We start from the raw sequence: 23689 nt of genomic DNA, 5'->3' as shown, positions 1-23689 counted from the left end.
ATCAGAAAGGGAGGATGGCATGCAATAAGTAGGTATATCTATTCATAGATAGTGGCAAATGATTTGGCTAGGTTATCAGAGGTTTGGAAGGAGTGATATTGGAAGACTGGTGACAAGATTTGAGGAAGTATGGAAATGAACCTCTTGGACTTGGTTTATAGGATCTATAGCTATATCCATATCTATATTTATATCTATACCTATATCATCTATCTTTATATCTGTACCTATATATATTTCTGTCATCTCCTACATGAATATTTATAAGAAGAACCTCATTGAAAAGAAGGCTCTTAATCAGAACAAGGTGATTTACCTGTGCCTGTCTGAAGTCTTCTTCCCTAGCCACTTTGATATATATTTTTTAGTGGGTTCTTGAGAAAAGTTGCCATGAGTGAATAGGATGGTGGATTATGCTTGAAATCAACAGGGTTTGTTGCCCTTTAACAAATCTTACTTGGTTACTCTTACTGCTAGTGTCAGAGTTCAATTCTGCGTTTCTGACAAGAAATGTCCCAGGTGGTCCTGCTATCATTAGGGGAAGTAATATGTCTCTTTGGAATAGACACATATTGTGGATTTTAATTTTTCTTCCTATTCTGACATGTTCTTCCAACATTCATAGCCTTCCTTAATACTTTATACTAGTATTATTACAATCAAAACTGCTTCTTACCAGGAAACTCCATCATAGTGAAAGAACAAAGGCATAGTCTTTATAGTATGTAATTGTTCACGGTGAAAGAAGCACAACAAAGGCTAATGCCTATGATATTCACTAGATTTAATATGTTCCTCCATCATCCAGAACCATGAAATAGCTTATTTGAGACTCAGCTACAGCATCATCTAGGAGATAGCATCTTATAAGTTTAAGGCACTGTTTACAAGTTGTGTTTTGTGTACTCAATCAGTGACCAATACATGGAGTTGTTTCTTCAGTAGCCAAAATACCCAGATCTATACACAAAGAGTAAAAGAGGGAGGGAGTACATCTCTGTATTATACCTATTGATCTATTTATAAAAAATTTCTTAACTGTCCCTGTGACTCTGCATTTTATTGGTTTGGAGATCTTCTACCCACAAAGGCAATATTTCCACTTGGGGTTCCCCTTGGAAGCTAAGATATTTCGAGCTCCTTGTGCCACTGGTGAACAGATCGAAAAGGGACATGGTTTTGGCTACGATGACTGATCCTGATTATCAAGTTTGAAATATGGTTGCTGCTATACAGAGCAGAGAAGGGAGGAATGGAGGGAACCTAGAATTTACCCTGTGGTTCCTCTCCTTGTTATCATGTAAAGCCTATCAGTTAAAGAATCCCAACAGTATGAAGTGTTAGTTATGGGCAAAGCAATGATGGAATAGGGAGTGGGAAAAAGAAGTAATAAATACAAACTATAGCCTTATGACCATGTGCAGAAGCATCCATCTTCTTTTTCTTGCTGTGACTAGGATTTAAAACTGTGGGTATGGTAGATTGTATTACTATTCCTATGTATTTGCCCCTTCTCTTGGGGGAGAGAAAATAAACTTTTCCACTCCACTAACTTCAGACTTAACTATCTTAATGTCTTATGTGAAAAATGAGAAGTGATGTGAATTACTATTGGCAGAAATTTAAGTTAGTGAATAGTTCTCTGTATTTTCTGTTCCATTTGCCATGAGATCAACAAAATTTCAGATAGAGGGTGCTACAACAATATTCGTTTCTTTTTAAAAAAATGTTTTTTAACGTTTATTTATTTTTGAGACAGAGAGAGACAGAGCATGAATGGGGGAGGGGCAGAGAGAGAGGGAGACACAGAATCAGAAGCAGGCTCCAGGCTCTGAGCCATCAGCCCAGAGCCAGACGCAGGGCTCAAACTCACGGACCGCGAGATCGTGACCTGAGCTGAAGTCAGATGCTTAACCGACTGAGCCACCCAGGCACCCCAACAATATTCGTTTCAAAGACTACTTTGAGAGAGTTGCAGCTAAGCTACAATGGACAGGTAGTGTGAATGAGAAATACATCTTTGTTGATGGAACCCCTGAGGTTTTGGGGTTGTTTGTTAATTGTAGTGTAACTGAGTCTATCCTGTCTTATACAGTATATTTTTTACTAATCCTAACAAATTTTTTATATCATTATCCTTTATTCCTAATTTTCTGTAAAGAATGTATTGGTAGTGGATAACTCTATAGGCAAACCCATGGATTATATAATAATAGAATCATATCCAATAAACCTAGATGAAGAGTTGTTGTCACTTAGTGATTCTGGACTCAACACCAGAAACAGTAACTGATAATGGTGTGGATAGCTGATGAGTATATTTTTTTGTTATATAATAGTTGTATGTTAGAGGGGAAAATGTTAGGAGGTACATGTTTAAAAATGGAAAAAGGGGTATATTTTGGTATTGGGCAACCAAAAAGGCAGATTATGGTAGACATTTGCCATTTTTTTTAGTTGTCGACATTTGAACCCACTTTCTTTTTGTGATTTCCATGAGCATCGTTGAGAGGCCAAGCCAATCCCCCACCAAGAAACCTGAAAATTCTAGACTAGCTACCCCAGCATCTCTCAAGCCACGGACATGACCAGATGACCTGTGCTCCACCAATTAGATGCACAGTGTGAGATTTGTTTTTTCAGAGTGGGGATTTGAAAAGCCAGGATATGAATTCAGATTTTTGTGATTCCAAAACCACAGTAAACCTATGACTGAAGCATGTCACTAATGAAGTTGTGCCACCACCTACTGACTTTGTGATCCTGGGCTAATCACTTAACCTGTCTGGACCTCAGCTCCTCGTCTGGAGCCCTTGTGATGAAAAAATGTAATAATGCATACACAATACATTAAATGAGACAATGTGTGAATCAAGAGCTAAGTAATTGGGAGCTTGGTAATGCAGACAAGCAGGGATTGTGGGGGATGCTCTTGGGAGTAATGGTGACAGCAGTGAACTCGAGTTCCCAGGCATCTCTGTAGCAGTGATGTTAGCTCCAGGCTCTAGTGTCTATGCCGGCTCTGGTGGTGGCTGTCTCCTTACTGGATGAGTTCTGTGGTATGATGAGGCACTCCCTGTGTCTGCAGAGTTTCAGCATGGTTCTCTAGCCCTCTCAGTGATCTGTGAATGGCCCATGTGTCTTTTAGTGAATATCTGCCAAATCTGGCTTTGTTGCTTGGAACTGAGAACTTTGCTATTTTAATAGAACTGCCTGACTTTATTTCTGATGGTAATAAAAGCATGAATTCTAGAAATCAGACAAATCTGGTTTGAAACACACTTTGTCATTTACCAGCCTAAGTAACTTGTTCAAATTTTTGAACTCTGAGCTTCTAGCTTCTTATCCTTAAATGTGGATAATAATATTACTTTATAGGGTAGTCATAAACGGAGTTAATATATATTAAAAATGCCTGTCACTGAATCTCACCTAGTAAGCATGAAGGACAAGTTAATTCCCCCCAACCCCAAGTTAGTATGGCTGCCTTTGGCTCCTTCATGATAGAAGTTGGGCTACGTAAACATAAAATAACTATTTTCCCCTTATATTGGGATGAACCCTAGAACCTGGGAGAGTGGTATACCTTTCAGGGGCATGGAAAATAGTTGGAAAAGGGAATTTCTCTACCTTTAGACTTATCTTAACCGAGTAGAAGGAAAGGGGAAAACATAGAATGAAGCATGTTACATCTTCCATTGCCTTTTGCTTCCATTCAGTGGTAATTGAGTCTGTATTATTTGTAATTTTCTGCATTATTTGTGTCAAGTCCATTAGGCAACTGCATCATCAGTATCATATTCACAAGTGTTATCATGTAGTTACAGCCAACAGTCACTTAATGGAAAAATCTACTTTGCATCATGTGAGTGTTTTCTTTCTTTCCTCCCTATTTCCTTCTTTTATCTTGCTGATGACACACATGCATAAGCTCATGTGCACGCACACACACATGCATGCGTGCACACATCATAAAGCATATATATATGCCAAACTCTCCTACTTATGGCAAAGGATTTATTTATTTATTTATTTATTTATTTATTTATTTATTATATGAAATTTATTGTCAAATTAGTTTCCAGGCAAAGGATTTAGCTACTAAGTGTATCCAGAATAATGATTCCGAAAAGGCACATTAACTCACTTACTTTGGGTGTTAGAAATATTTTGTTATTTTATTACTGTTCTTAAAGGCATTATTTTGAGGCAGTGGTTTTTAAACTTCAGCATGTGTAAAAATCATCAAGAAGATCACTACATACGCAGATTCCATGGTCCACTCAAATGAGGTAGCTATTATAATGTTGCTTCTGCAGTGTAGAAACTGAAGTACAGAAAGGTTAAATTAGATGACCTGACTATAGTCATTGATGCAGTCAGAATTTGATCCTAGGTATTTCTTATCCTGACTTCATAGTACATAGAGCATAAAAAGAGAGTACTGAGCCCTCTGACAGGTAATGAAAAACAGGTTCAGTTCTAGTAACTTTTTCTTAGTCTAGTGACCCACATAGAATTTCTTGTTGACTTTTGGTATCAATTAGATCCTTACTAATTTTCAGTAGGGAATGACAATTCATATTCTCTCTTTTCTATTTCTTCTATCATTATACCTTTTGCTGTTTGAATGAAAATAGATATCAAATAACTTTATACCAAATCAGACATTTGAAAGAGTAGTCACTTAAGAGCACTTGCTTATTTTTCCAGATCTGTCAAACCTTTCCATGAATATAGGCTTTAGGACTAAGAAATAGGTCCTTTGGGACTGTTAGGGCATTATGATCTTAGGAAATTAATCCATAGTAAAAATGCGTTTACAGTGCTTGGGCTTTCTTAAACCTTCGTCTGGAGAAAATTTATGACTCTTCTTCTCACTACTGCCTCATTTCCAATTTTTTCATTACCATTTGTTGAATGCTTTCTACATACAACGACTTTCTATATGCTATCCTGCTTAATCCTTCCAGCAACGTGCAAGGTATATATTATTCTTCCCATTTTATAGATGAGCAAAAAGGAGCTTGGAGAGACTTACATCTCAGATATCACACAGCTAATAATTAGCAGAGCTAATTTATTATTATTGACTCTAGTTCCATTTCACTCTAAAGTCTGTGCCTGTAACTACCAATACTGCCTGCCTATTTAACAGAATCATAGGTTTTTATGTTCTTCGGACAAGCCAGTAATAAATTCAACAATAGCAATCATCACAAAAAGCTAAACAAACAGATTTTATATCCCCCAGCATGTTATGGAGTTTCTCTATAGAGTAGAGTGTTAAACTTCGGGTGGAATGAGAAGGTTGAGATCTCTTTATGGCACAGTTAACTGTTCTCATGGCAATGACAAAATGGCAGAAGAGCCGCACACAGGTGACAGGAGCCCTAACACAGCACTCTGTTTGTGCAACCTTTATTAAATGGAGCCGTTGGCTACCACCTGCGGTTTTGTAGTTGGCCTTCCCACTGAGCACACATTTGATCTTCCGATTAATTAGGTGCACCTTGGCTAGAAGCCCATGATCAAGCATACATATTTCAAAGCTTAAACTCAGTTCCTCCTAAGATGAAAGCAGAATGTTTCAAAGTATAGCATAAATCCTCATGTCATCTTCTTGGAAAATGAATGACATTAACAATATTAATTTATTGATAAAATAAAAAACATTATAAGGGAATGATGCACTTCAACTTTTACTTCTAATTTGTATTTTTATGACACGATTTTTATTGGAGTAAAGTGGTGGTGATCTTTTTGAGGCAATCTTTAATTAGAACAGATTAATTCTATCCCTTTGGCATTACTAAGTAAAAAATTGAACTCTCAAGGATATTGTTTCTAAAATGCTTTAAAAGTCTGCCCACATTCTTCCTGAGATGGAGACATTGCATTGCTTTTAGTTTTTCTTAAAATGATTCAGTATTTTATAGGACAAGTAACATTTCCCTATTTAATTGCTATTCTATCCAAAAGCAGTGATACCAAGCTTCTTATTTTTTAAGAGTTCCAACTGTCTGAGTTGCCTGTTTATTCTCCCTTTCTTTGACTTTTTTCCAAACATGTGTCTTTCATCTCTGCAGTGAGCAACAAATAACCAGCCAAGACTGTCTCTTCTATCTTACCCCTTTTCTCCATTCTAAGGTAATCTCAGTGTGTTGTGTTTCCTTTCTCCACAGTGGCTAGAGTACTGCCAGCATGTAAGACACTAACAACTCATTTCCAATCTTCAGCCACGTAATTAACAGCAAAGATGAATAGATAGAACAAGGATTCATTTGCACAGCCTTGGTGGCTCTCTTTGTGTGTTACGTAGGATGGATGATCTATATTTTTATTTTCCTGCTCATTTTCCTACCTAATAGGGTGCCCTGATAAATGTGTAGTAGCAACCAGATATTTGCTCGTCAGCTCTGCAGTGTACATCATTCTTTGTTTAAAGTAGTTTTTGTGGAACTGTTAGATCCAATGGGGACTTGCAAAAAAGATCCCTAAAGAATATAATTTGAATTGTCCTGTTTATATCACCTCCTACCAATTGTCTTTAATAAACCTTCTAGACTTTTTCCTTTTAGAGTTTTTGTTATTATAGTAGATGAAACTTACTAACATAAATGCATTCTTGTTATAACAAGTGTAAAAAAAAAAGCCTTTGTAAAGGGAAAGTTAATAATCTTTCCATTCCCCATTTCCTTAAATAGAATACCAATGCTAACAGCCAAGGTCATATGTTTATATTCCCATTTCCATGGATACATACATACATGCATATAAAAAATGTATATGTATATATATCCACATTTTAATATCTTTACAAAACTGAAATACTGTATGTTCTTCCTCACAGTTATATTTTGTTTAAAATATAGCTATTCAAAAGTTGTCATTGTGTATCCAGGCAATGTTCTAGGCACTGGGAATATGATGGTCAGCAAGATGGGTAGCTTAATGCCCTTGTGAAGTGAATTGTGGCTATTCCTCAGGTCAATAGACACAGAACCAGATGATTTAACAAATGACTTCATGATCTTATAAATTTCCTTTCCTACTGATAGATATTTACATGTTTTCCACTTTTATTGTTGTTTTCAACAATGCTATATTAAGCATCCTCATGGAGATATTTTTGCATACCAATGCTTTGTTCTTTAATAGGGTAGATTTTTCAAAACTGGAATATCTGGAGAAAATAAATACATACTTATCATTTTAATAAACATTATAAATAGCTTTCCAAAAGGTTGTAGCATCCGTAGGTACAATGCTTTTGCTATTCACACATCCACCAAAAATATGGAAGAGTGTTTTTTTCTTTCATCCTAGACAGCAGTCCTCTTTTACCTTTCACAAAGTGGTTTTTGTGAAAAAAGAAGTGCTATTTTGAAGATGACTTACATTTTTCTAGTTAGTAGTGAAACAGAGTATATTTTCCTGTTTGTTAGCCATTTGTATTCCTCTAGACTCTTGTTGGATTTTTTTTCTCCCAGTGTCCGTCTATTTTCTTTGTTTCTTTATATGTAAGAGATTCTAGCCCTGTGTGTCTTATATATGTTACTTAGATTTCCCCACGTTCATTTGTCTTTTTATTTTGCTTTTTGGCATATTTTTTTCACATGAAATTCTAAATTCTTAATGTAGTCAAATATGTTTAATTTCCCCTCTATGATTTCTAGGTTTCCCCTCTCACTTAAGAAATTCTTCCCTACTTTAGGATTTTTCAGGTATTAGCTTAAAATTTCTTCTGAATGTTTTACTGTTTTATTTTTAGATTTAGATACTTACTATACTGAGATTTTGTTTCTGTACATTGGGTGAGCTGGGTTTCAGCATCATTTTATTCTAGATTGGTGGTTAATTATGCCATTATCAGTCATTACCAAGTCCTCCACTCCCTCCAGAATTGCCACCTTGCCACACAGATTTCCAGGCATTTGTGAGTAATGGCCTGTGCCTCTTGTTAGGTTTCATGGAGCTTCTAGATTTTTCCAATACAATCAAAGGAGGTCAGCAAGCAACTGAGAGTCTAGAAATGTAGTGGTGACTTCATTGTCATCAATTTCTCATTAATGGAATGAGGAGTCAAATGCTATTCCCTCAGAACTAATAAATGATGATACAAGTGTTGTTACCTCATTTTCTTCTGTTGAAATTTCTGTATGAATAAACATAGTTCATGTAAAAAGCTAAATTCCCTTTAGTTTGTTCCAAACATAATAGAGTACTTACATTTTCTCATATTATAAGGCTATATTGCTTTATAATCAAGTTAACATTATCCAGAGGCATTACAAAGGCTCCAATCTATTTGTTTCTATCTAACATGCCTTGTAGTTGATTAAATTGACATTCACACTTTCACGCCCACCGCACCATAAAAATCACATGGAAGCTGGATACTGGAAAGAACAAAAAGCGAGCACATTTTCCCCTGAAAACATTGGCAAGCCTTATATCTCAAAACCCTTTAGCTCAGTAGTTCTCAAGTTATGTGCTGTGGAATACTAGAGCCACAGGATGTAAGTTAAATTAGTTTAATATACAAAAGAGATTCTGTGTCAAAAAGTTTGGCAAGTGTTAGATCAAATATATTTAAATAGAGTTTTTACTTCAGGACTTCTCAGAGCCTTTAGCTTACTCTTGTGGATTATAGATCTCCAGTAAGGTCATTTTGTACATAAAAGTTTTTGAAACTTACTTGCCTATAATTATTTCCCCTGCCCTGCCCTGTGGTGTATTTACAGAGCTGGTGTTTCATAGAACATTGGGAATGCTGCTCAAGCTCATTCTTTTTATTTCTTTAAAAATTTTTTTAAAATCTTTATTTATTTTTGAGAGAGAGAGAGCACAACAGAGAGAGAGGGAGACACAGAAGCCAAAGCAGTCTCCAGGCTCTGAGCTTTCAGCACAGAGCCCAACACGGGGCTTGAACCACAAACCACGAGTTCATGACTTGAGCCAAAGTCCAATGCTCAACCCATTGAGCCCCCCAGGTAACCCTGCTTAAGCCCATTCTTGTTGGTCATCATAAGTTTCTATCTTCCCCAGTAAAGAGAAAATGAAAATATAAAAAAATAAGAACATAATTATCTGAATTGGGTAATTTTTGTCTTGTACATGGGAAAAATTGCTGATAAAAATTACTGATCCATTACTCACTTTTTGCATGATGTCTGTGTGAAGTCTTCATGGTTTCCTGGGCTTACTATCATACCCATTCTATTTTTATACTTGGCACTACATGGTCTTCTTGATGATGAGCCTTACATTACTGCTAACCTTCCCAAACTCAAAACAAATCCCTTCCTTTCCAAAGTTGTACTGTTTTTTTTTTTTTTCCTCCCTAGGGGATCTTTCTGGATATATTATGAGTATTGAGTGGTTGTGGGAGCAATTCCTTATTAAGGTTTATATTCTGTTATTTGAAACCTAATTGTGCTGTGGTAGGGAAAACTACTTTAGGAATCTTTACTTAAAGGGTTGGATTCACTTGTTTATTCTCTTAAATCAATATTATAATCAATTCTATTATCTTTTGAACTTTCTCTAACTCAATTCTATCCTCCTGGCAGTCAGTTGGTTAAAAGTCGGAGCTTTTCTGGGGAGGGTATTCACTGGTTCTGCAATTCAGCATTTTTATTTTCTCTCTGGAGAGATGTTGACAAGAATGCTCCAATAATTAACCTGCCCATCCTGGTAACTTACATGATGGCAGCAGTAAGTTCACAAGGAGAAGATGGGCTGACTGTTGATACTCCCATCAAAAACGTTAACATTAAGCATATTTTAGTGTTTCTATGAAAATAAATATTGAGGTCCAGTAAACCAATAAACTCTTTTTTTCTCTTCTCTTCTCTTTCTTTTCCTTTTTTCTTCTTTCCTCGCCCTCCTCCCTTCTGCTAGTCTTCCTTTCTTTCTTGAACTGTGCTGTTCATTAACATAAGACTAGTATGGCAACTTCAGTTCAAAAGCTTGGAGAGGGAGCAAGTGTAGCATTAGGAAGCAGTAGGCATCCATATGAAATTTAAGACGCAGATGCTGGTTCCTTATTTCATTTTACAAGTGAAGAACTGACAGTGGTACAAACCTCATTTCATATCTGTTCTCAATAGAGTTACATGGAAAGGGAAAGGTTGCACACTGTTTTCTATTTGCTACTCAGAGGAAAACTTGCCAGCTTTACTGGCAACATCTTTATTGGTGTCATTGACAAGCTCCTCTAATTGTTCCTAACTCCCTTAGTTTTTCTTGTCCATAGACACTGTCTGTTAGACTACTTCCTTCCCCTATTCTAGTTGTCTTTTTTTATTTGTTCCTGTGGGGAATTTTATATACAAAGAAATCTATTTATATTTCAAACACAATTTGTTCTAGGATTCGTTTTCTTTCTCAACTTCCAGGTGTGCAGAATACAAATATCATAGCATCTATGAATAAAAGGGATATTTTGTACTATTTTATTAATTCATAGTGATACGCCAAGAGTCAGGAAACTTGGGTTTTTATTTCTGTCTCTGCCTAGAACTTACTTTTTTTTTTTTTTTTAAGTCATTGGCACTTATAATGTTTGGTCTGTGTATCTCATACGTCTATACAACTCATGTGTAAAACATGGATGGAGCTAGAGAGTATAGTGCTAACTGAAAGAAGTCAGTCAGAGAAAGACAAATACCACAGGATTTCACTCATATGTGCAATTTAAGAAACAAAACAAATTGACAAAGTAAAAAAGAGCGAGAGACACACACAAACCAAGAAACAGACTCTTAACTATAGAGATCAAACTGATGGTTACCAGAAGGGAGGTGGTAAAATAGGGGCTGGGGGTTAGGGAGTGCACTTGTGCACTGGGTGCTGTATGGCGGTGTTGAACACTATATTGTACACCTGAAACCAGTATAACACTGTATGCTGCATACTGGAATTAAAATAAAAAAAAAAGAAAATGTCAGGCATGACAATATTCTCTTCTGAAAACAAGATATGCTAAGTGTATTTTAAATATATTATAGATATTTTGTCTTGCTTTAAAACCAGAAAAGTAAAATTCTAATAAATTCTGATTTTGACATACCAAGAGAAAACATGGAATGCTGAATATCAAAGTTGTAATAAGGTACTAATAAAAATCTTACATGCATTTTGCTTTCTGTAAATATTTATTCATAGCTTGTTTATTCAAGTGAATTCAGCACCTAGAGTATGCCAGGCATCGTGCCATATGATGCGGATGCAATGATAAGTAATATAAATTCTTGTCTCGGGGTAACATATATATCGTCAGGATTTGCTGAACTGTCAACTTATAATTGTTATAAGAATTTTTCTGATCTAATTTTGTGAATTCCCCTGAATTTTAATAGTTTACTAGTTCAAATTCATATGCTATTTATGTGGTTTGGGGGGGGCAGTAGAGGTTGCATAATTTAAATATTGTGCTCAATATCTAGATAATGTCTGGATTTCTATGATTTGTTCATATTCTGTTGCATTGCTGATAATGATACCAACTCTGTTATTTATTGAGCGTTACTTTTTCCCCTTTAATATCTTAGATTGTCTCTTTTGTGTTTTGAACACACTCTTTAATTTTCTTTAACAGTCTTTCATACCTTTAGCTCAAACTGTCTTCTTATTTTGTTTTCTCCCTATCAAAAATTATATATTTCACCTATTTTTAGGTTTTGTTTTCAGTGGAGAATTTTAGTTTTCACTCAATATCTAAAGTTTCCTTCAGGAAGTTATTTATATATGATAAAACATCAGTTAAATGTTTATGGAGCTGATTGACAGTCCATGTAATCTGCTTTCATTTCTCTCTGTGCGTGTGTGATTGTGTGTGCAACTTACAACTTCCATTTGCTAATATAGTCTTGTGATAAGTATTTCCTAAAGGTCATGCAGCACATATAAATTAAATACATCCATCACGGTCCTATTTTATTTGAAGATACTCCTTGAAGATACTTAGAAGAATGCCCATGAATAGTTTGATAATTGCTGCTTTAGAAAATATATTTAAGAGTCTTCCAGAATAATTTCCTCCTCTGTTCTCAAGAGGTTAGTGGCTTTGACAGAGTCTTCCATTAGAATTGGGACAGTTGCCCTTAGTTTGCTAAATGTATTTGTGAGGAAATTGCCACATTGACTGATACAATAAAAACCCAAACTTGCAAGACTGACAGTGAAGACTGACAACATCTTTTCATGGGAGGAACAGCTGTACACTAGCATTATTCAGGAACCTTTTGGTTGCAAATGACAGAAGCCCAAAGTGGGACTAAATTCACGAAAAGATGACTTATTTAAAAGATATAATTTTGAGAATTATTGGAATTGAAGAACAATCAAGGTTTGAAGGCAGGAATTTGGGAAAGTTCCTCAGGGATTTTGTTAGTTAAGATATCAGTTCAGCTGTTTTAATAACATGGCTTAAGACACAAGATTTATTTATCTCTTGTGTATAAAAGTGTGAGTGAGTAGACAGTTTGGAGGGAGAAAGTAACCTGAACTATATCATCCAGAGTCCAAAGTTCCTTCTCTCTGATTATCCTACCATACATTAGTGTGTTATATTTTTTGCATGACTTATTCTAGATCACTTCCTTCAGGTTTAAGCTCCATCCTCTGGGATTGGGAAAAAATGGGGGAGCAAGTTATTTCCTTAAAAGAAAAGCTGATCACATCACTTCTGCTCACGTTTTTTTTTCTTCCCCCTTCTGAATTTAGTCATGTTGCTACCAGAGAGGTTGGGAATTGTAGTCTCTAACTGATAAGCCATGTGTCCCACTAAAACTGGAGATTTCTGTTGCACCAAAAGTAAGAATGAGAGGAAGGACAGTAGAGGTAAATAGCAGTCTCCACCACAGAACTAACAATGTTTGAACATGACCAAGATTCTGTCTTTACCACTTGTTTTTCCTTCTCTCTGTCAATGGGCTTATTCTATTATACTACAGGACACACAACAGAAGATATGATTATTAATGGTGCTATGTTTATACTTCCTCAGCATCAAGATCAATATAATCTTTAATGAGTAGGCTCAACCCTTTTTTTTGTCCCTGGTACATTGCCCAGGGAAGGCCACAACAGAGAGGAAGTGGAGTCCTAGTAAGGGTAACATTATTTATTCATTGTTTTATTTTTTTTAACGTTTATTTATTTTTGAGACAGAGACCGAGCATGAACAGGGGAGGGTCAGAGAAAGAGGGAGACACAGAATCTGAAACAGGCTCTCGGCTCCAAGCAGTCAGCACAGAGCCCGACACGGGGCTTGAACTCACGGACCGCGAGATCATGACCTGAGCTGAAGTTGGATGCTTAACCGACTGAGCCACCCAGGCGCCCCTTATTCATTGTTTTTTAAAAAAAATGTTTATTACTTATTTTTGAGAGAGAGGGGGGTGGGGAGGGGTAGAGAGAGAGGGAGATCGAGAATCCCAAGCAGACCTGCATTGTCAGCACAGAGACCCATGAGATTCAGGGCTTGAATGGGCTTTTAAATAAACTTTTATTAGAACTTAGTCACACCCATTTGTTTACATATTGTCTGTGGCTGCTTTTGTGTTACAACAGCAGAGTTGAGTAGTTGTGACAAAAATAGTATGTTCAAAGCCTAAAATATTTATAATGTGGCCCTTTACAGGAGAAATGTTTGCCAATTACTGCTTTACATGTTGGGGAGACAATAGTGATCAAGACATGCAAGGTCTCCATTCTTATGCAGAAAATATACATACAATTTGCCCTCTGAGATCCAGTTTTCTGGGTGATTGCTACCTCTTACTAGGGTGTCTGACAGAGCAAATGATCTGATTGTTTATTATCCGTAAGGGCTTTCAGGTCTCTTTGGGATAGCTTTACATGATGTAGTATATCCATACAAAGAGGGTTATATATAGCATTGCAACACTAGGTCAGTGTCCTTATAAACTTACAGAAGAGATCTCACAGTCATCAAAATAACCTTTGCACCTTTGGTTATGTTTTGTACTTGGCTTCTGGTCCTTCTTGGTCCATGAATAATTCAAGCTATCATTTTGTTGTATTATCTATTCTCACTGCCATTTTCTTCCTTCTGACCATTTTCCTTATGGCTTGTTCCATTTTTCTTGATCTGTAGTCTCATGGCATTTGTATTATTTTGAAAATGGTCATGTCACTTGTCGCTGGAGCAGTAATATCCCTTTTCTTTCTCATTTAAACATTTCCACCCTTTCCATTTTGTTCTTCTTCTTCTTTTTTTTTTTCTTAAAACTTTATAGAAGCGAATCAAAATGTGGAAATTCTTTCAGTTTGATTGAGGTTACTCATTACAGGTCTCACTCAATCTGCAAAGTAATGCAGTGCATTAGTTTAACACTCATATGCCCTCCACTGCAGGATGACATCCCGCCAACATCTGATTATAAGTATCAAGATCAGAGCCTTCTTGTAACACAGCCATTGGGAGTTCAGAACTTGTCTGCCTAGAAATATGCTGCCATCAGGAGGTGGATAATTAATATGAGTGGAAGTAATGAAGTAGGGGGTAAAGGTCCAAGAGCCTTGTGGCAGAAGAAATTTATGATGGGGGAAACTTTATAATGAGAACAAAGTGTACATTAGTAAATTTATCAAAGCGTTGAAATTGAAAATCTGTTGAGTATGGTGTGTGTTCATTGACTTCATCTTTAGTCCAATCAGGACTGAGAGGCTTACTGTGGCCTCATTTAGTTTATTAGCTATCAGTTTATTCTTCTTGACTTTGTACTTGACTCCCTCCCTCCCTTCCTACCTTCCTTCCTTTCTTCCTTCTAGCCAGTCTATCTCCTACCCTCCCTTCCTCATTCTCTTCTCTTTTCCTCTGTTTTTCCTTCCCTTTTCTTTCCCTTTCTTCCACAAATAACTATGGAGTGCTTACTATGTGATAGGCTCTGACTAAAATACTACTGGAAATGTAACTATGAACAATCAAGACATGGTCTTTATCCTCATGGACCTTATGGTTTCACAAGGGAGACAAACAATAAAAAAGGCAATTATTGGTGGTGACTGTGAAAGCACATGTCAGGAACAAACAGATTTTTTTTTCCTAGTTCAAATGATTTAATAATTATATAATCACTTTATTATTAATATGAATTTCATTAGTTCAATATTTTTCTATAAATGCCAATGAACTTTCTAAATGAGAAGGTAAGAACTCTGTCCAAGAACTGTAAAATAATCACCAGGCAGTATAATTATGGCCTAACATTATTAAGTTGGTGCTTTGATACTACTACCAATTAAAACAATATGTTTTAAGGAAACTGGTTAGTTTTACATTGTTGTATATAGTAACCTTGCATTTCTTTAGAAACTTCTCAAAATAACTAAAAAATTCTATTGTTTCCCCAAGATTCTGTTTCTTTGGCAATTACATTTGAGGGATGGTCCTTGTACTTTTCAGTGTAAGTTCTAGAGAGGTGAGAGGCTGGTGAATGTATCAGAGAGTGTGAACATGTCTCTAGAAATTGTTACCCCTGATAACTTGTACCTAAGCAGGGGTGATGAAGGTTGTTAATAATAATAATAGCAGTAGTGATAGTAATAAATAGCTAACACTCTCATAGTGCTGTGTTATAAGTGCTTTATGTGGACTAACTCACTAACCCTTATAATCAGCCCCATTTTATAGATGAAGTTACTGAGGCCCACAGCTCTAAGTGACTGAACTGGGGGATTCAAACCCAGGCTCTGGGGTACACACTTGCAAACACTATGCTCTACTTTGATGGCTGCATAGCATAGAACAGTTTTCTGGTGTTAAGAGGAGAGGACAGTTTGGGAATTAAATGACCTGAGTTCTTTTTTTCTTTAAAAAAATTTAAAAAATATTTATTTATTTTTGAGAGAGAGACAGAACGTGAGCGGGGAGAGGGGCAGAGAGGGAGGGAGACCAAGAATCTGAAGCAGGCTCCAGGCTCTGAGCTGTGAGCACAGAGCCCAATGTGGGGCTCAAACTCACAAACTCTGAGATCATGACCTGAGCCAAGGTCGGATGCCTAATTGAGCCACCCAGGCGTCCCTAAATGACTTGAGTTCTAATACCAACTCTCCATCACCATACCTTTTGCCTTGGTTTACATAACTAACTGGAGGAATTGAGTTATACCAATATTCCACAAAGTATGTCCCTCGACAGTTTCTATAAAAAAAGGCTTAGTAGTTAAAAAAGCTTAAGAAATGCTGCAAAGTATATTCTTCTCTTGGCAAGCTGCTGTGTTCCAAAATGTCCTGCAGTAAAGACACCTATCTAACTTTGTTTGACCTAGTTCTTCCTAAACTTTTGACTAAAGGATATCCCTTAGGAGAACAATGAAGGGGACAGACATTTTAACACACTAGCAAACTAGTGGTTTATGAAAGTGGTTTTCAGAAACTGTGAATCATATAATCTTTAAGGTCTCCTTCAACTTCAAAATTCCCACGACTGTAATTATCAGTTGTGTATCTGTATGTATTTTCCAGTCTATTTGTATTGATCTCCAGCATTGACACCAAACTGACTGAGAGTTTGATGGACCCATATAATGTGCAGTACTGTGAGTGGAGAGTACACTTTATATTCTTTGCAAATAAACACAGTCCAGTAGTATCAAATTTACAGTTAGAGGCCCTTCCAACTGGTTTTCTGGCACGTATAACTTATGTTCCCCATCAAGCTGAAGTAGAACCTGCTATAACCGTAGCTTATTAGAAGGTTTAATGACAATAATTTTCTGTTGAAGTTAACTGAATTGTAGTTTTGTTTGCAAATGAGTGTACATTGTAACATCCCTGAAGTCTTGGTGTTAGAGAGTATAGTATTCAAAATGTTTGTTTCACCATTTGTGGAGTTTTCTGCAAAGATCTGTCTCTTTAGCACAACAGTTTTCTTTCTTTTTTTCTAGCTGTTTCAGGGTGATTAGTTTAAAGCTTTAGCCTTAACATGTGTGAACTTACTCTTCTGTGTGTATTTGTAAAAGCATATATAGGGAGGACTTTTCTTATTTCATTGATTGAACTGTAGCCAAAGTTCAAGGCTGTAAACAGTATACAGAATTGCTTTAGACCAAGTATATTTGAAGCTTCTAGATATTGAGGGACTTGAGAAACTTTTCCAATATCCATCCACCATCAAGAAATAAGAAACTGGAATTGGTAGAGGAGTTCATCAGCACTTAAGGTAGTGAAATTGAACTTACACAACTTATTATCCCCAAGTTTTACCCACGATCTAGAAGTATGAAATTAGCCTTGCTGTGTAAAAAAGCTGTCTTCCTGCAGAATTGAACAAATGGGCAATTTGACAAAGTGCTACTGTAATATGACAGGTTAGCTAAGGCCTTTAGAAATGCGACACTCCGTAGCATGGATGAACTCTACGGAAAAAAGAAAACACCCCAGAAGAAATATCTTATTCAGAAACACTGAACTGGATCCTTTTCTCATATAAGAATTTTTAATGGCTCTTATAAGTATTGAAGAGAGACTTGATGGGATCAGTTGGCCTCTTTATGGAATTTTCAGCTGGCACACTCTTCCAGCTTTCAGTAAAAAAATGTAACCGCTAGTGGCTTAAATTGAAATTCTTGACAGAGATTTCACCAAGTGTCTTCTCCTTCTTTGTTAAAGACAGAGTACAGATCATTAGCTGACCAGAGGCCCCTTCCATTTAGGAAATTCTTTTCATTCGTTTTAAGGTTGCCTTATGGTGATTATTCACCTGGCCCAATGGAGGGTTGGTATATTAAATTGATCTGAGAAACATTAGTCACTTATTACAGTAATCTGAAAGTGGGAGGGAACAGAAATATCCCACAGAAACTTACTGTCAAGGGGATTCTTTGGCATGGTGGTAGGAGTAATTGGAAATCCATTTTCCTGCTCCATTACCTTCTAGTTGCATTTTCTCAAGCCAGCTACTCTACTTCTCTTAGCTTCAGTTTTTTTCATCTATAAAAGAGGAATTATGAAAATGCCTTCCCCCTCCCAGCAAGGATGTTATCAGGATCAAAAGAGCCAGCATATTTGAAGCACGGGGCATATTATTGTTGCTGAGAAATGTTAGGTGCAATTATCAGTGGCTGCAGAGATTTAAATGGTTTTCATCAAGTTTGTTAATTCAGGGAAGTATATCCAGTTGGTTCATCAGCAGAATTTTTGTAGACCCTTTGGGGAAGAAAACCACATTGTTTACTCAAAGATAAAGCCAATGTGATTGTTGAGATTGTGGCAGCAGCAATTCTCTTCATGCTTATGTTTCATTGTACCTAGGTTCTTAAAACATATCTTTTAGTTTCAGTTTATCATGGTTTAAGAACATCAAGAAGAGGAAGAAGAATCAGCATGAGGTTGATGGTTGAGTGGCAGCTGTAATTTTCCATATAACAGAATCTTTGCTAATATAAAAGCTACTTTCTTGTTATGCAAAAGTTTAATAAAATATAGGCACAAAGTGGTGTTTTCTATTCAACAAAGAACAAGTGCAGTCACAGAATTTAGCATGTTGAGTTATTCTTTCCAAAATCAACCACCTAAGGACCAAGGAATATGATTTAAAACAGAATTTCTATGTATTCTTTTTTGATTGAACAAAACAGCTTGTATAGCTAAACTGGGTAGCTGCAGTGTAATTTGGTAATGTTTCTATTTGTTGAAGAAATGCTGAATGTTTGCAGGAATGGCAAGAAGCAAAACATAGCCCTCATCTGTATGCAACATAGTCATAACATAAAATTATGAGCTTAGAGATATGATTTCTGAAAAGATTGAATTAACATTGTGAAATTAGAGCCCCCTCATTTGCATAAATCTGGGGAATGCCATTACATGACAAAGCTAACAATTTATTTGGCTATAGTGAAGAGTGAAGTCACACAGCATTCCATCCCACAGTTCTGGCTCCTTGGTAGAAGTCAGGAGTAGGAGTTTGTTCTTTGTAGAAGGGCCTGGGAATCACTATAGTTCAGATATCACTCCCAACTTGAAGCTCACCTGAAGAGCAAAAGAAGCATCTTAGAAATGCTGTTTGAAAAATGATGAGTAAGTTGTGACATGTAGCTACTTGTAAAGAAAATTCCTTTGGGAGAGGAGTGTAATTATCTACTCACCATAAGCCCTTGTAGCCTTTTTAGCTAACTGTATTTACCCCCAGGTGACCTCTGATTCCTTGAGCTTTCAAGAAAAAGAATCTGATCTGAAGGGAATCAGAGCTTTCATTTGGAAACCAATAATCTGCTGACATGTTCCTGGGTCATGTGATCATTTTATATCCAGAAAGTCTTAGCTGGAAAACAAAATCACTGATATTTACAGAGCCAGCAAACAGGTGTCTCTTCTCAGGTGTCTGATATGTTACACTCAGGACTAAGTGCTTTCTTTTGTTAAGCTCTCTTCTTTCTTAACTAATGCATATTAATTATTTAGGTTGTAGGAATGGAGGAACAGATAACAGTATGAAATGTAGAAGATAAAATGGCAGTTGCAATGTTACATTATGAAGATGGAAGACAAAAGAAGTGGGTACAACATGAACAAAGTTACATCTGAGTGTCCTCCTCTGGGTTTGAGAGATCAGCTCTGTGGGGTTGGGGTCCATTGTATATAAGAGATAGGACATGTCCCAATGCATGGCAGAAAGAGTTTGATTAGGATGGTGATGTCTGAAGAGCCAGAAGAGGTTGATCCAAGTGGGAAAATATGTCATTGGAATGAAAACATTGAGGTTGAAAGAGAGTCTGTTTCCTGTCTGCTGAGATGTTCACTCCTGCTTTCACCTCAGGCAATTGATGTTGGTACCGTAGGGTTCTATTCTACATTGAATCTTCTCCTATAATGTGAATTGTGTTTTTCCCATGGATTCTTTTTATTGCACAGAGGACTGGGCCAATCTGTGCAACAGTCATAAAAACAGAAGTTAAAAATTAAAATTAACAACTAAAGTGGGCCAAAATTTCTCTTCCTCTCACCAAAACAATTCTCCTTCATTAAATTAACAATTGAGCAAATAAGCACCAAAACACAACATACAATTTACAAGTACTGAGGAAACCATAGGATGGAGGTGGGACAGCTGACTTGCTTACCGTATACCAGGTAAACTTGATTCTAAAACTCTGGACAATTAAGTTTCACATATTAGAGAGTGTGCAATTTATAAGTAAGACAATGAATGATGAAAAAAGCCTAGAGTACTATAGAAGAAAAGAGGATGGGGCAGTTAATTTTTAGTCGGATGGGACAGCAGGGAATACTCCTCAGAGAAGGGGACATTAGAGCTGGACAATTAAGAATGAGTATGACTCTGTTAGAGAGAAAATAAGTGGTAGACATTTTGGGGGGGGTGCAGAATAGGTATGGACAATGTATGAGTAACGTATGAGCATTCATGATGTGTTCAGGAAAAATTAAGCAGGTTGATGTGGCTAAAATAGAGTACCAGAATAGGGGAAGGGGCTAGTGGAAGGTTGGAAGGTAAGTTGGAATTACATTGTAAAAAATGCTTGCAAGAAAATCATGCTGTTAATTTCGGATTTCATTAAACACTGAAAGGGTTTTAAGCAGAGCAGTGCTCTGATCAGTCTCTGCAGAGTAAAGGATGCATCTGAAATGGTGCAATCTGGAGAAAAGCATATGGATTAAGAAGCTATTGTTATAGCCTAGATAAAAGAATATGAAGGCACAGTGAAGTGGGGGAAGGGGATAGATTTGAACAACATTACAGTAGGACAATCAGTCAGGCTTGGATTGGTTGGATATGGAAAGTGAGTTAAAGAAGTGAATCCAAAGTGACTTTGAGTTTTCTGTTTTGAGGGATTGGGTGAATGGGCATGCCACTAGCAAAGACAGTGGACATAAGGGAAATGGATTTAGGGGAATGTTGAATGCAGTTTTGGACATGATGAATTTTTGATGCTAATGGGATGGTTAGGTGAAAATGTTCAGTGCAATTGGAAGGTGGATTTGGAACCCAGGGGAAATTAGAAGTAGAGAAATAGATTTGGATGCCACTTATGTAATAGGCAGTTGATACAGTGCAAGGTAATGAAACCACCCAGAGAGAAAGTGTGGACAGGTGTAGAGAGGAAACAGAAGTGCATCAAGGGAGCAACCTGATGGGCATCTGACATTTGCTGGGCAGTCTAAGGAAGAGGAGCCAGGGAAGGAGATTTAAAAGAGGCCAGAATAAAGTAATGTTTTAGAGAGTAATATAGAAAAGAGTTTCAAGAACAGGGAATGGTCAGTAATGACAGATAATTGCAAAGAAATCATATTGGATAAAAGCACCTTTCTATATTTTCCCCACTGTGCTCAGCTACCCAATGGGCTATGGTTAGCTCATACTGTTCATGTCTGTGCAATAGAAGAAAGGCTTGGGGAACAAAAGGGGCCTTTGTATATGTTACACAAATGAGCCTCTCCATCCAGTTGAAGGCGACACCTAGATCCCGGCAAGCAGTGCTTCTCTTTTGTCCTTTCCTGAGCAATTCTGTACAAGAAATCACTGGGTAGGGCACATGGTATAAAACTGTGTGTGGCTCTGGCTAACTGGGGCAGGGGCAGTAAATGAATGATTGTGGATCAGCACAAGGATCCAGGAGAAGGAGATGGAGGAATTAAGGTGATACTGAACACTTACTTAAAATGGGTGCCCTTGGGTCCCGGAAAGATTGGGAATTGTATAAAGACAAGAAGAGACTGGATGACTTGAGAAAATGAGGTAGGAAGTCAACAGAGAGCCTGATGAGATCAAAGAGCAGAGTTTCTAAAGATTGGTAGGGGTGAAAGAATTGATTTCAAGATCAATTGAAAGATTGAAAGATTGATTACAAGATCAATGGAATGGAATCTGGAGCAGAAGTAAGGGTTTGAAGTGGAAGGTGTCATGAAGTGATGGGGTCAGGGTGTTGGGTGGTTCATCAAAATATACATTGAAATTACTCAGGATGACTGGAGGCAATTGAGTAGAAAAGACAACTATGATCCTTAAGAAATCTGAAGGGGTGATGAGGAAGAGGTGTAAGTAAGTGATAATGAGGTTGGAGTGAGGGTAGTATATATAACCTATTTCATAAACTTCAGCTTATGGCTGAAGCAGAAAAAGAACTTTCTTTTTTTTTTTTTTTTGTCCTGTATGACTGGTTCAATTTATAATTTAACAAGTTTTTGAGTAACTAAAAATTCTTACTCTGGCTGTTTTTGTTTGCTTATAATGAGTGAAACACAATAGACCAGAGAAAGGCAAAGATAGAGGAAACCATGGATTTAAAAATGACAGCCAGAGAAGTGAGTGGCTCTAGGAGAAATTAAAATTTTTTATTGTTATAATATTGTTTTTATTATTTTATTGAATAACGAGTTTTAAGGTGTACATCTCTTTAATAGCATTGCTTTTGGTGGCAAAATTGAGTGAGAATCCTGTGCATTTCTTTTTGGACGGTATTTCAGCTCAACTAGACTTCTTGACCAAAATACCCGAACTATAAGAAAATCTGGTACAATCCTGAAGTTTATGGCTAGGAAGATTTGGTATTCTATCAACATTATGCCCTATAACCCATTGACTCAACGGTCGAGAGCTTCAGATACCATTTTGCAATTCCTCTTTGATCAAGATCTTTAATCTGAATCTTTAGTTTATTTGGGAGATCTGAATGCCCTGAGTTTATCTTGTCTTTCAAGAAGGTACACACCTGAACAATGTATTGATCTGAGAGGAAAAGAAGGAACGTAGACATATTTTTACAATGAAATGAAATATTTTTGAAATTTTTTGTCTCTCTCTCTGCTTCTAAGATCCTAAGAGTGAAAGTGTTATGACAAAACAACAAATAAAAGAAGTGTCAAAGACCTGAATTATTCCCTTATTTGTGTTCTCTGATACTCAGTGGCATACTAGTAAAAATGGTTCTGATACCAAATTTAATGTTGTTCTCCATTGTTGTATATCTCTGTACCTAACAAAAAGAGCTTCTCTCTTCAGTCCTTGGTTTAGAGGAAATGGATGGATTTGGCTAAGTAAGGTGTGGGCCATGGTTGGGTGGTGGGGAGCCAGAACTTTGGAGAGGCAAAGTGCCAACTGGGGTTGGAAGAGAGAGCTAGAGGAAAGCCTTTGAAGGAGCACAACCTCTTTCAAAGTTGTGCTGATCAGGTAGGGCCTTAAGATTTAAGATCTACTATGAACTGTATTGCCTTTACTCCATTGACTTTGACTTACTAAAAAAAATGGATTAGAGGGAGTCTCTTTAAATTATATTTATTGTGGAACTATTCAACATAATACAACATTTTATGATACCAACTATCAAATCTGGTTAAATAAAATCTTCCTGTTTATGCACATACTGCATACCTACACACACTTTCATATTTCTTTGAGATTAAGACAGTTTAAAGTTAAGGTACCACCTACTAAGTGGGTGTTTGTATTGGTTCATTAGTTGCCTTGTAAGTATTATTGCTTTGACTCTCACAATGGAGGAGATTTCATAAGAGACTTGTCAAGCATTTGGAGAGTGAAAAGATAGTCATGAAAGCTCAGGGTTCTTATTTTTGGTGAATCCTAATATGTTGTTTCTAGATGTGACTAATGCATGTGCTGGCTCTGCTACCATCATTCATCTGGTTGCATATTTTCCACATGTACAAAGTAGACAATCTTAACCTCTTGGAGTTC

The sequence above is a fragment of the Herpailurus yagouaroundi genome, unplaced genomic scaffold (assembly GCF_014898765.1).
Source record: "Herpailurus yagouaroundi ecotype Mexico unplaced genomic scaffold, PumYag 28, whole genome shotgun sequence".
Lineage (NCBI taxonomy): Eukaryota > Metazoa > Chordata > Mammalia > Carnivora > Felidae > Herpailurus > Herpailurus yagouaroundi.
This window is presented reverse-complemented; position numbering follows the sequence as displayed.